This window comes from Cebidichthys violaceus, unplaced genomic scaffold (genome assembly GCF_023349555.1).
Source record: "Cebidichthys violaceus isolate CVI_PGR_0920_01 unplaced genomic scaffold, fCebVio1.0.p SCAF_52, whole genome shotgun sequence".
NCBI lineage: Eukaryota > Metazoa > Chordata > Actinopteri > Perciformes > Stichaeidae > Cebidichthys > Cebidichthys violaceus.
The window spans coordinates 1,785,285-1,798,277 of record NW_027176728.1 but is presented as its reverse complement, the minus strand read 5'-3'; positions in this window follow the sequence as shown (position 1 = coordinate 1,798,277).

Below are 12,993 nucleotides of genomic sequence, written 5' to 3'. Positions count from 1 at the left end.
GGTGACAGCTTTACACCTCCAGCTCGTTGGCATTCACAGCCGGGCCTGGAGAGGGGGGCGAGACAAGGCGATGACATCAGCCGCTGCGAGCTGAACTCAGCGGTGGAAGTAAAGTTTATAACCGCGTTGTGAAAGAGTTAGAGCTGACGTTACTTTCCTTTCGCTGCCTCCGGCCATGAGCTGCACACCGTGCACCCGGACCGATATGTGCTTTTATGAGAGCCGATACCAAAGAAACATAAAAACATGCTGCTACAATCTGGCGCGTCTTACTGTTTCCAGATTGACGTTAACTCGACTCACAAAACAAGACAGGAAGGACACTAATGACTCAGGTCTCCGACATCTCCCATACTAAAGAAACAGTGTGCAACATTTAGGGGGATTTATTGGAAATGGATTAAAATATTCATAACCATGTTTGCATTTGTGTATATTCACCTGAAAGTAAGAATACACGAGTTGTAGGAAAAGGAGAGGACTACAAAAGCGACGGCGTTACAACGTGCACCAGCTGTTGCTCTCACTGGAGACTACTGGACATCGCTGGGTAACCATCATCACCTCGGAGTTACAGTGCATTATATTGATGAACAGTGGGAGCTGCATTCACACGCTCTGACTGTAATGAAAACAGAAGACAGACATTTTGCTGAAACGTGCGCGGAACATTTTATTCATGTTGCACAGCAGTGGAACGTTTCAAATAAAGTCAGCACACTGAGCACAGATAGTGAAGAAATATAACTGCTACTGTGTAAAGGGAATACTGCTGTTAAAAAGCTTTATTCTCTTCAGAACACACAACAGGTTGAATCTTCACAGGAACACAGCGGCAGGCTCTCGTGGTCGGGGACAGAAGACTGAGTGAATTACCGGGGCAGAGGCAAGGCGGGGTAGTCTAAGACAGGCAGGGTCGGTAACGGGGAATCAGTCCAAAGGGAAACGCTGGAAGCGGAGAACGATCTAGCAGTGAGTGTGTGTGTGAGGCTGAGGTCTAAATAGTAGGAGCAGCAGAGAGAGCAGGTGAGAGTGATGGAGCTGATGAGGAGGGCGTGACTAACAGGTGCACTGAATAAGCTGATTAGGTGAGTGAGAGAAAGAGTGGCAGGAGAGAAGGGGCAGAGATCTGTGACATATAGCAGTACTTTTAAAATAAAAGTGCGCAATACACTACTTTTGAATTAATTATTGAACTTTGCGCATTAACAATGCGATTAATCGGAGAAAATCATGCGATTAATCACGATTAAAAATGTTAATCGTAGTCCAGCACTAGTTTTTACATGAGCTGAAGGTAAGGGATGGGTGCAGAAAACCTGTATTAGAGGAGAGGGGGGAGTATTGATGAGCCCCAACGTTACTGGTACTTTTTATTAGTATTTGTAATGTTTAAGTATGCTTTATTATCACTCAGCATCTCCTCTGCTCTCTCTGTCGGAGCTGAGCTCCTCCAACTTAGTTGGTTGCAATCTACGACTCACCACCAGATGTCACTAGATCTTACACACTGTTCCTTTAACAGAAGTAAGCAGGCAATATATTAACAATAATAATAACTTTATTTATATAGCACCTTTTTAAAACAGAGGTTATAAAGTGCTTTGACAGACAAAACGGCGAAAGCAAGGCAATAATAAACAGAAACAGTGAGGCCCAGCAAAGCACGACAACTGAGATACAACAGTACAATAGATGAAACGGGGGGGAAAAAAACAGTTGATGCGATAGAAATACACTAAGACATGAATAAAAATAAAGCAGTAAAGCAACGACGTCACATATTCTCACACGTCCACTTGACGTACACGCAAACATTGGCGGCGGACAGCGAGACTACCAATATCTGCCAAATACCGTATATCGGTCTGACTCTGTTGCGTGGTGCATGATGCCAACCCTCGCACACATATGGGTGTTCTCACACACACACACACACACACACACACACACAAGCGCAGCTCTGCAGTATCTCAGTTGCACTTCGAAACTAAGCGCCTATGTGTTTTCGCACCGCATGGGTCAAGTTTAACAAGCAAATATAAAGTGACCCCCTACTGTTTATGACTTGTTTTAATTAATGTGTGTTTTTTTTTCTCTCTCTCTCTCTCTCTCAATACGTCTCATTCTATGAATCTCTCTCTCTCTTTGCTTTCTACTCTACGGGGGTCACATGCTGTCATCTGCCCAGTAGCAAGTTGTGAAGTCTTCAGTTTTATAGTTTTCAAGTTTTTTGTCCTCCTCACGCAAGAGTCTTCCTCCTCCGTTTCCTATTCATCTTTCACACGCTTTGTGTTTATTTTTCCACACAAACAATATTACATGCACTCGTCCACAGTCTTACTCCTGACAGCTTATAGAAAACTGATTTTATAAACTGTGTGCTTCTATGATCCACTGTCCCAAGTTTTCATGCTTTGATTTCATTTATTTTTGTGAGTATTTTTATTGCTTTCTGTCACAGCCATGCACAACAAAACCAGCAGTGTGAATTGAACAATATTTTGAGCTGATGGGTGTCGCTCTGGGGGCGGAGCTAATCAAGAGATTTGAGCGGCACTCCTGACTGGAATAATTACACATCGGGTCAAGACAAACTCTTTTTCTTGAGCTCGCGGTGGAGAAAACTCTGCGTCTGCAATATACTATTGAAGAAGGTAAGGAACAAATACATTTACTTATACGGGCCGTATATCGTTAACGTTAGATGGAACGGTGTGTTAACTTCAACCGGGGTGTGACGCCGACGCGACATGTGCATCGTTGAATCTGGTGTGTGCTAATTTAGCTTAACAGGCTAGCTAGTTAACGGTGATCAATTAAGGGGCACATTTTAGCACATTTAGTGTGTAGCTTAGATAGTTAAATTGGTTTTGTGGCGCTAGGCTAAGAGGACAAAGCTAACGTTAATTGTTAGCTAATATTATCCATCATTAAATGCATATTAACCGTGGCCACAAAGTTGTCAAAGGGGAGAAGAAGTAAGCTAAGGGCAGAGTGTAAAGTCAGTTAAATATTTCCTTTATCGCCGGTGGCCATTAGGCGTTGTTTGAAATTCACTTTTTGACCAAGTGTATTTTTTACATGCCAAAAAAAATAATTGTATGTTACATTTGTTTCAGTAACATTACGTTTTAGTTAGAAACTTAGATGTTCTGTTGAATATTAACTCAGAGAAGAGGCCAGAGCAAAATTTGAAGCCAAATTTGCAACCGGCTGACCGCCGTGACAGAAGGGAAGCAAGACTTCGGTGATATTCAAGCTTCGCTTTGAGTAGCGAATGTCCCGTAAAGGTGTTCACACCAAAAGTGAATTATTCGCACCATTCGCCCGCCGCGGGAGACCATCTGTGGTCATTCGTGCCATTTGCGCTAAATGCGCTGGATAGGGGGCGGGGCTTATCGCTCTGGAAGACGTTATTAACTTAACCATTTATTTCCACCATCAACTATTGGCTGCTATTCTAGCAGCTCCATCAACGCTCAAAATAACGTCATCGAGGCGTAAATACAGCAGCGTCTTTTTCATTGTTTGTACCATAGACTATGGTTCGTACACACATAATTATACACATAGCTTCTCTACTAATATGAGTTTATCGTAGAGCTCTGGCTGAACACAGACGGCTACAATATTTGTTTCCTGATTCAACAACGGCAGGACGTCTGTGATGACAGGAGGAGCATTTCGACGCTGATATGCTATCGTGATTTTTTTCTGTTGAAAAATGTCAACTCACGCGATTGACGCAAATTTGCGTCTCATCGCGTCTGTGCATAGACTTTGTATGTAATCTACTCGCGTCAATAATTTGTGTCGTGTTTGGTGTGAACACGGCATACGGTGGGAGAGGTGGTGCACGGTGCCACGAGACATTAATAATCTCGCAGCCCAGTTCACGGTCTTCACCACCATATGGGACATCCAACGCATGACGACTGGTAAAAGACCCTCAGCATAGTTTATTTCATGACATGAGACCATTTTGTTACAAACATTTACCCATTAGAATTAATGTAATAGCTTTTTTGGGGGGGGGGGGGGGGGGGGGGGATGTGAAAAAACCTTTTTGGCCACTTGTCTTGACATACAGTTGGTAACACATGGCAAAGTTAAACAGCTCATTTTCTGCCTTAAAAACAAACGGAAACAAAATGTTTCAAGTGGTAATTATTTCAAGATGGCTTTTTTTCTGTGCTGTGTGTCGTTTTCTGGATTGCTAGGTAGGAGTGTGTTGTTATTATCTGACTAGTGGCGCTTTCCCTCTTATGACGGTCCACATTGGCATTATTATTATATCGGCTGTAGTCAGCAGAGGGCAGTGTGCTTCGTCCTGCAGGCCTGTTGTGTTTAGTTTGACATTCATTACATGGAGAAGCACTGAAAACACATGCTACCTCTCACTGTTACTTTGTGAGACAATTTCCAAATTGGTGGTTTGGCTTAAAATGAAAGTGTTGTCAAACTTGGAGAACAGTTTGTCTGCCATTGCAGCTAGAAACATTGGTAGGTAAATTGACGGCTGCTGCTGCTGTTTTTAGTCTTCAACTTGCTTATGAAAGTAACGGTTTTGTCTCGTACATTCTAACGTTGGTAATGGCCATAATGCAACATCACACTACTGCAGTCTTCATTACATGCAGTTAAAAATGCTTCAGGTATCTTTTATCTCTTGTCACGCTCATCTTCCTGTAGTCGAAAACAGGTTTGGGGCTTCCTGATGCAGCTGAACTTCACATTTTTCATTAAAATCACACAGCAGTTGGTGAAGACACCCTTTTTGGACTGACGGAGACTTTTACTTGACCGTACGTGACAGCATTTCAGATAACGGCAGGTTTCCGTTTAAAATGTGGGGTGTAATCAATGCTCAGGGTTTCTCTCTCTCACACACACACACACAAATAAAAAACACAGTGGCAACTCAACTTTTCTGTTGTCCTACAGACCCACGTATGCAGCGAGCAGTTTACAAACTTGCTGGTCAGTAGTATCTCCCCATTCATTTGGGAGTGACACACTCACAGTAAAGCACATGTTCTTGCTGCAGTTGACTGGTCAAACTGGAAGATCTGTTACACTGGAAACAGTAAACACCACTGTATGGGTACGAATCTGATGGATTTAAGGCGGCGATGTTACTGCTCTGTTTTTCAGTCATGCTGCAGCATGGATGAACACCTGTGGGTAAGAGAAGGCCAATGAGCAGACGTCCTTGCTGTTAGCAGAACCCAGAGCAGATGCGATAGTTTCTACATGGTTGTGGACAAACGGCTCATTCCTTCCCAAGCCGCCGGCTCGTTGGGCCCACGACGTGTTCAACCTGCCTGATGAGTCCCCGGGCCCAGCTCCACACTTTGGTGCCGTCTAGAACATCGACATCCCAACAACAGACGAGTCTCCAAGAGTCTGTGTCAAACTCAATCACAGAGGGCCAAAATAAAAAAATTACGTTGAGGGCCAAATAGGGTCAACATTTAATAAACAGGATAGAATGGATATTGGACAAAGTGCAAAAAGAAATAGGCTACATTATTCTATTCATATGTACCAGAGCCAGATGTTTGGCATCTTCTCTTGGCTGCCAGTTCATTAATATCTGGGGTTAGGTTCTGTGCTGCGGAAACCCTCAAGGTGAATGTGAAGGTGTGCATCAGTGAGTCTATCGGCTCCATTCGGATGTGCACAGGTGCTCTTTCCACATCAACTGCGAACGGATCACTGAGCAGTTCAAATTTTGTTTTCTGAGCTGCAAAGTTGGCAAATTGCCGAGTGAACTCTGTGCCAAGTGCGCCCAATTTATCAGCAAATTGCCCAGTCAACTTAAATCATTTCTTAAAAATAAATTCATAAAAATGATGTCATGCTTGTAAGTCGTTGTCGTTGAAAATCCTAAGTTGTACTACTGTCATGTTTAATATTTTAATGTGTAAAAATATACATATCCAGCAGCAGAAGTGAGCAGACGACTGTAAAGCCCCGCTGACGACGTCATCAACTGTCTGAAGAGACCTGAAGCCCCGCCCACGCTGCTGCACAGAGCGCCAACGCTTGTATATTATTAATTATCATTCATATTATTTATTTCTTGAGATGCATTGACACCAAAACATATTTCTGATATCAGTCCAAAACTGGAATTAAATTCCAAGGCGGTTGAACCTCCACTGAATTTGTACCTAAGTTCACTGGAGGAACAAGTAAGATGTGAACTGTTGGACAGCGAGGCGAGGCTCACCCAAACTACATGTGAGGGGAGAGTCTTCCTAGAAATTGATGAAGACTGTCTGCAGCAATTCCTAGATGTTCTCCAACAAAATAACGCAGCAGATGTGCAGAAAGGAAATATGGGGCCTGAAAACCCAGCTGCATGAAGCTCAGGCTAAACATGGATCTCCATCCAGGGATACAGAGTTTCTAAAAATCCCAGCTGAAAGAGACCAGCGCAAAGCTGCAAAAAGCTCAGAGCGATCCTAAGCCGAAGACATCCATCATCAACGACCAGCAGGTAAAGTTGGAGCAGATGAAGGAACAAAAAGAGGCCCTTCAAAATGAAGTAGAGGCTAAGAAGTTGGAGCTTTGTGCTGAAAGGCAGAGGATGGCAGAAGCTCTCAGAAATCAGGAGCACAAGCGGAGACGAACAGGGTCGCAGGAGCTCTGACAGAAACGCAGGACCTGCTGGAGACTGAGCGTCACGTTCATCCTAAAACTACCACCGAGGGGGAGGTGGAGATATTTAAGAACTTGTGTCAGGCTAGAATTGATGAACAGTTAGACATCAACAGTAAGCTCAAGGCTGCTCGGGACAAGATTGAACAGGAACTGGAGACCGTTCATCTCCAATGGCAACAGGAACGTTTTAACACCACAGCACACCGGCAAAAAGACTGTGAATACCTTCAATCTCAGGTGCAGCTCATCGCTTCCTTTCAAGCACAAGAGCAGGAAGCAGCAAAGCGGACGCTGGAAAGAGCCCGGGCTTTCCATGAAGCCCAGATGAGCGAACAGAGAGCGGAGACAAACAGGATCGCAGGAGCTCTGACAGAAACACAGGACCTGCTGGAGACTGAGTGCCTCCACTCTCAGCAGACCACCCTGGAGGAGATGGAGGTATTTAAGAACTTCTGTCAGGCTACAATTGATGAACAGTTAGATGTCAACAGTAAGCTCAAGGCTGCTCTTGCTAAGGCTGAGCAGGAGCTGAAGAATGGACATCTACAGTGGTAAGAGGAGAAGTCTTCCTTCACAGACCAGAAGGAAAAAGTCTGTAAACTTTATCAGGCCCAGGTGAAGATCATAGCTCATTTTGGAACACAGGAGAAGGAGGCTAAGCAGATGCTGGAGAGACTCCAGGCAGTCCATCAAGGCCAGCTGGAAGAACAGAGAGCGGAGACCAGCAAGCTCTCGGTAGCTCTGAAAAAGACAGAAGATCTGTTAGAAACTGAGCATCTCTGCTTTCAGGAACAGTCATACCTCACGGCACAGCTGGAAGAAACCTGCAGGGACCTCGATGATGCCCAGCTGAAGAACACAGCTACTGTTTGAACACTGGAGGAGGAAGCTACGCAGATGTTTGAAAGAGCCCAGGTGTCCCAAGCCCAGCTGGAGGAACAGAGAGCGGAGACAAAGAGGATCAAAGCAGCCTGGAAAAAGACAGAAGATCTGTTTCGAAACCGAGTGTCTCCTTTGGCAGCAGGAGAAGTCTTCCCTCCTTCAGGCCACCGAAAAAGATCTTCAGAGCCAGATCACCAACAAGCATAAGAAGAAGAAGACATTTTTATTACACTATATTTATCCCATTGAGGGGGAAATTTTTCTCTGCATTTGACCCATCCCTGTATCAGGGAGCAGTGGGCTGCCCATGACAGGCGCCCAGGGAGCCGCTAGGGGGACAGTGTCTTGCTCAAGGACACTTTGACTCAGCCAAGGATTGAGCTGCCGACCCTCCGGTTCCCAGACAACCCTCTTAGCCTAGTGAGCTAGTCGCCCCCCGAAATGGTACAAACTCTTCTAATGCCCAGCTCCCTATTTCAATGCTGAGGGTTAAGACTTGTGAAGTGAAGTGATTTCACTTTGAAAGTGTAAAACTCAAACTAGTCCTTACAAAGATACAATAACTAATTCACACACATCCCCAACCGTACGCCCCTAACCCTAAATAATTAGAGATCCCTAGAGAATATCTCCTGGTGTTCTGCCAGCAACGCAACCAATTCTTCAGCCTTCTGCTGCCGACTGGCCGGAGACTCTTCCAGTGACACAAAGCGCTGGAACTGACGTGCGAAAATCAGCACTGATAAAGGACTCTGTAGCTCCTGAGTCCACCAATATGTTGATTTCAGTCCCATCAATGCTCCTCCTCACATATGAGGTACTCTGTCGCTTTGTCGCGTCTTGCATCGATGCATTACTGGCTGAGCCCATAGGTGTGGTAGCTGGTGTTTGGGCCCCAACATCAGCTACATTCCGTTTCCCGACCGATCGTCTGGGTCCTCTCTCTTGGGAGAGAGAAAACGCACTCCTCTCTTCCTCTGAGTTTCCTCATCAAAAGGGGCCCCTGGTAGATATAGGGCCCCTCCGAGTTGGAGAGCCGGCTCGGTTATCGTAAGGCGCCCGGTAATCCTGTTTTTCTACAGGAACCTCTTTCTGCTCCACGTTCCCGCCAGGCATGGGTCGGGGGAACGTCCTCTCTGTTCACCCCGCAGGCGACGTGACTGGCAGCCCTGCTCCCCGCACACACACTGACACTGACCTCCACACACTGAATGAGAGGTTTTCCAGTCGTCCTTCCAGCCGCTGGATCTCAGTCGATTGTTTTCCTCTGGCATTCTCCTCATTTCCATCCTCATTTCTTCAGTAATTCTGTCCATTGTTCTGTCCAAGCCACCTCCATCAGATACTGACTGTACCATTGTTGCTGTACCGTTTATGGGTGTTGACATAGTCCATCTTTAGAGTCTCTCTGGCCATCTCACATCGGCCGGCGATGACCAGGGCCTCATCCACGTCAGTAGCCCCCTGCTCGTGACATTTAGCTCACAGAACCGGATCGAGCCCTGCCAGAAATCTGCAGAATTTCCTCCTCTCTGTGAGCTTTATCACCGTAGCCTGGGAATGCTTCTTGAACTAGCTTGCTTACATCTGCTGCATACACTTCCAAACTCTCACCTGGACCATGGACACGGGCAGAGAGGTTTATTCCGTAACAATCCAGAAAAATGTCTTTGTCCAAAAGCCTCCTGTAATTTCTCCTGTACTGCAGAATAGTCGGTCTGCACGGCCTCTGGCAGGCTATCCCACAGGAGAAGAGCAGCCTTGGTGAGCCGCGTTGGCAAGATCCTAGCCAGTTCATAATCACAGTCACCTCCGTTGCCTCCTGCCAGCGCCTTCACAGCTACTTCATACTGTCTGGCCCAGCAGGGGAAACTTTGTTTTTCCTCCCCGGCAAATGGCGGTGGAAGTTCAACCCTGACATTGCTGGCGAACGGCCGATCTCCGCGCCGCACATTGTAGCCCAGCGGGTCCTCTTTCATATTTCCACATTCTGTCTTTTCTTATTTTATTTTATTTTTTGTACTCTCTGTGCTTACTACGGCGATGAAACCTGAGATGTCCCCACGCAGACGCGGCACAGAATCTCCGCCTCGTGCTAGCTAAACACTGTACAGAGTTAAGCTAAGCGGGTGTTAGCAGTGGCTAACGTTAGCTAACTAGCTCAAACTTCGGTGAACTGCCTTCTACACTTATCCGACGATGGGTCTTTTCAGTAGGAAAGCGATCCCACCGCTGCCACCGATGTAGCCGAGGGTTTATGTTGCGCCTATACTTTAGAATAATAATAAAATAACAAACACGGGGCTCCGTATTTGGCGCCAAGATGACAGCCACTTTATTCCTTCTCACACCCCTCACCAAAACCTCTTTCCTCTCTCACTCTTTCCGTCTCCTCCTCCACAATAAAAGCACAAAACACATCCACCGGAACACTGCTTCTTAACATACTCAACATAACAGCTTACAATATTTTAATGTAACAGACATTTAACTTAAAGTCCACGGAAGTTATTTGTCTAGGTTGATTTGTTTTAAGCTAAGTCTGAAACATTTGTCTTGTTTTGTTTCAGGAGGTTTCAGTTTTGTGTTATAAGTCTGTGTTTTCATTCATCCTGTACAACAGGAGAGTGAGAACAAAATCCGGAGTCCACAATCTCACTGTGGCTTTAAAAGCCTCCATCACTTCTGTGTGTATGTACAGCATGTGTGCGTGCAGCCCTTTTGTTTTCCCCTTCTTTTTTTTTTGCTGTCTTCCTCTTTTTAGCAGACAGTGTCGTGTCGCCACGTTCTCTCTCCCTCCCAGCCTTCCATCAGTTCATTAGGACGATACGTTGTGTCTGAAGTCTGTGAAACAAAGTCTTCCATAAAACACTATGGTGTGAACTTAGCCAGCGGCAACAGGATGCTGCTCCAAGTAGCAGATTCAATAATTAGGGGCCTGTCTGGATTTTTGATCCTCGGAAGAAAAGAAAAGGAGAATAGTAGAATAGAATTATGAGTGCTATACGGGACAGGAGAACAGAAATATGGCTTCCTCCAGCATTCTTTTATTAAACAACATTTTCACTATGTAAATAATTACACCTGAGTGATGTCATTCATATTTCTGTGGTCCTCTGGTATCAGGACAAAATGTTCAGGTTCCCCAACATGTGTTTCCCTTTAAAAAGACTACAGTCAACTGTCGGCGCTAGATTTAAGAGAAAGAGGAAGAGGGTTTCCCATGCGAGGCCAACGGTCTACAAAGGGATTCACTTTTATGCCCAAATCTCTTACCAACGTGAAGCCAGTGCATGTTCAGGTTCAGATGACTGCTGGCACCAGTGTTGATATTATTATGTGCTCACACTTCGTTTAGCATTCATAAGCAATATATCATAAGGACATTTTAAATAATAGTTTTGTGCTATATCTGCTTCTGTGAAGCATGCGTAACAGCCGTATGAACAACATGTTTTGAGTTTGCTTGTTATGGCAGCTACATGGACATTATGTTAGGTAGAAAGTATTCAATGACTACATTTACATTTACATGCACTACATGCTATTCCAGTTTTGCCCTTAGTCCGAAAAAGTCAATATTCCGACTTAATGATGGCATTACAGGTATACATTTTCACACGCAGCTTTACTGGAGAATGGCCAAGAAGACTCAGAGTGCATTGAGAGGGCTCCTTATTATCTGCATAACCTTCTCACTCATGGTTAGAACTCTGTAACGCAACAATTAATAAGCCAAAACGGACTCTTTAACAGGGTAAAACACCTGGGTAAAACATGGCACACAACAATTTGTGACACAAGAACAGAAAAGGGAGATGGAGGACTAAGAAGAGAAACCAGAGACGCACCAGAGGAATTTGTGTCCAAAAGAGATGCTGTGTCTGGTATTTTGACTTTTTTTGGTTTAAAAAAAAATCCAACGTAGCCATTGTTGTTGCCAGTGGTGCTAACACTAGCAAGTTAAGTGTTTGAATACAGTTTGAGACTAAGGTCTTCTGATTCAAGGCGGTCAGTTGCATCAGTGAACCAGGGAAGGCCAGGGTCAGACATCGCTTGAAGAGGCATAACCTATACGAGGCCCTACACATGACAGGAATAACACCGCACCTATGAAAGGACGCCAGATCACTGATTAAAACACTGGATTCACGTTATGTCTTGCTGGGGCAAAAATACTTCAGCCAAACTGCTATCCCAACATTATCCCAACACCGACGTACAGTCGCCCACTTTTCTACAACAGACCTGTGGTCATGTTATAGCGCTCATACAGCCATCTCAAAAATATTTTGTCTTGAAAAGAAAATTGTTGGAATAACTTTTTTTTTTTTTTTTGTACTATGTTGCAGTTTGTTTTGGACATGCATCTCTGCAAACTGTTGGCTAGTCGGTTTGTGTACAACCTGTGTACAACCTGTGTACAACACATGAACAGGCTAGAAAACCGCAGTAAATGCCCCAACGAAGATGCATGTTCCCAAAGCGTTGTCGGACATGCCGATAGTATTCGGGTACTATGAGCATAATGTTACATAATCAGAAAATGTTCCATTGGGAATAAGACTATTGATATGTGAATGCACTAACATGATGAACACACTTCCATCAGTAGACGTTCTCAGCAAAAACACCCACCACGTATCGTAGGAACTCTCTTTAGGGACCTCTAGAGGCTTCAGGTTTTATCTGGATAACTCGGTAAACTTGCTTCTTGGACCAGGTCCGAGTTCTAAATATGCAGAACACAGACTTTGTTGTGTCAAAACCTCCACTGGCAAATAATCCGCTTCAGGATTCTCCTCATCGCATACAAAGCCCTTCATAACCCTAAACCCCTTCATACCTTCAGAACTCCTGCATCGACACGCTCCCAACCCGCAACCTCCTTACCCCCCCTACCCCCCTACTCTGTCCAAGCTTCAGACCTGGGGGGACAGGGCCTTCTCCATTGCACCCCCCCCCCCCCCCCCGTCTGGAAATCTCTCCCCCAGCACCTCAGCTGCACTTAAAACTCACCTGTGACATTAGTTATGAATGTTTTTGTGTTGTTCCTTATTGCTATGTCATCTATTTTTGTTCATATTGTAATTTATTGTTACCTTTTTTTTTAAAGCGCAGTACAAAATAAATGTATTATTATTAAGTAACGTCTGAAAGTACACTTCAGGAAAGTAATACATTAAAGGGTGGGGACTAAGACAGACAAGTGCTTTCCTTTTTAAAAACAGGAGGATGAATAGTTGGATGGACACGCAAATATCAGCGTTATTCATTTTAACAATGAATGAATGTCTATGTTATAGAATGGGTACTTATATCTTCACTCTAAATACCAATAAGACCTTTATGTAATAACTTAAACTGAGGATCATGTATTGTTATTATGCAGCAGTAGGTTGGTAGTCCATTTTCTACACAAGTAAAAAAAAATATATT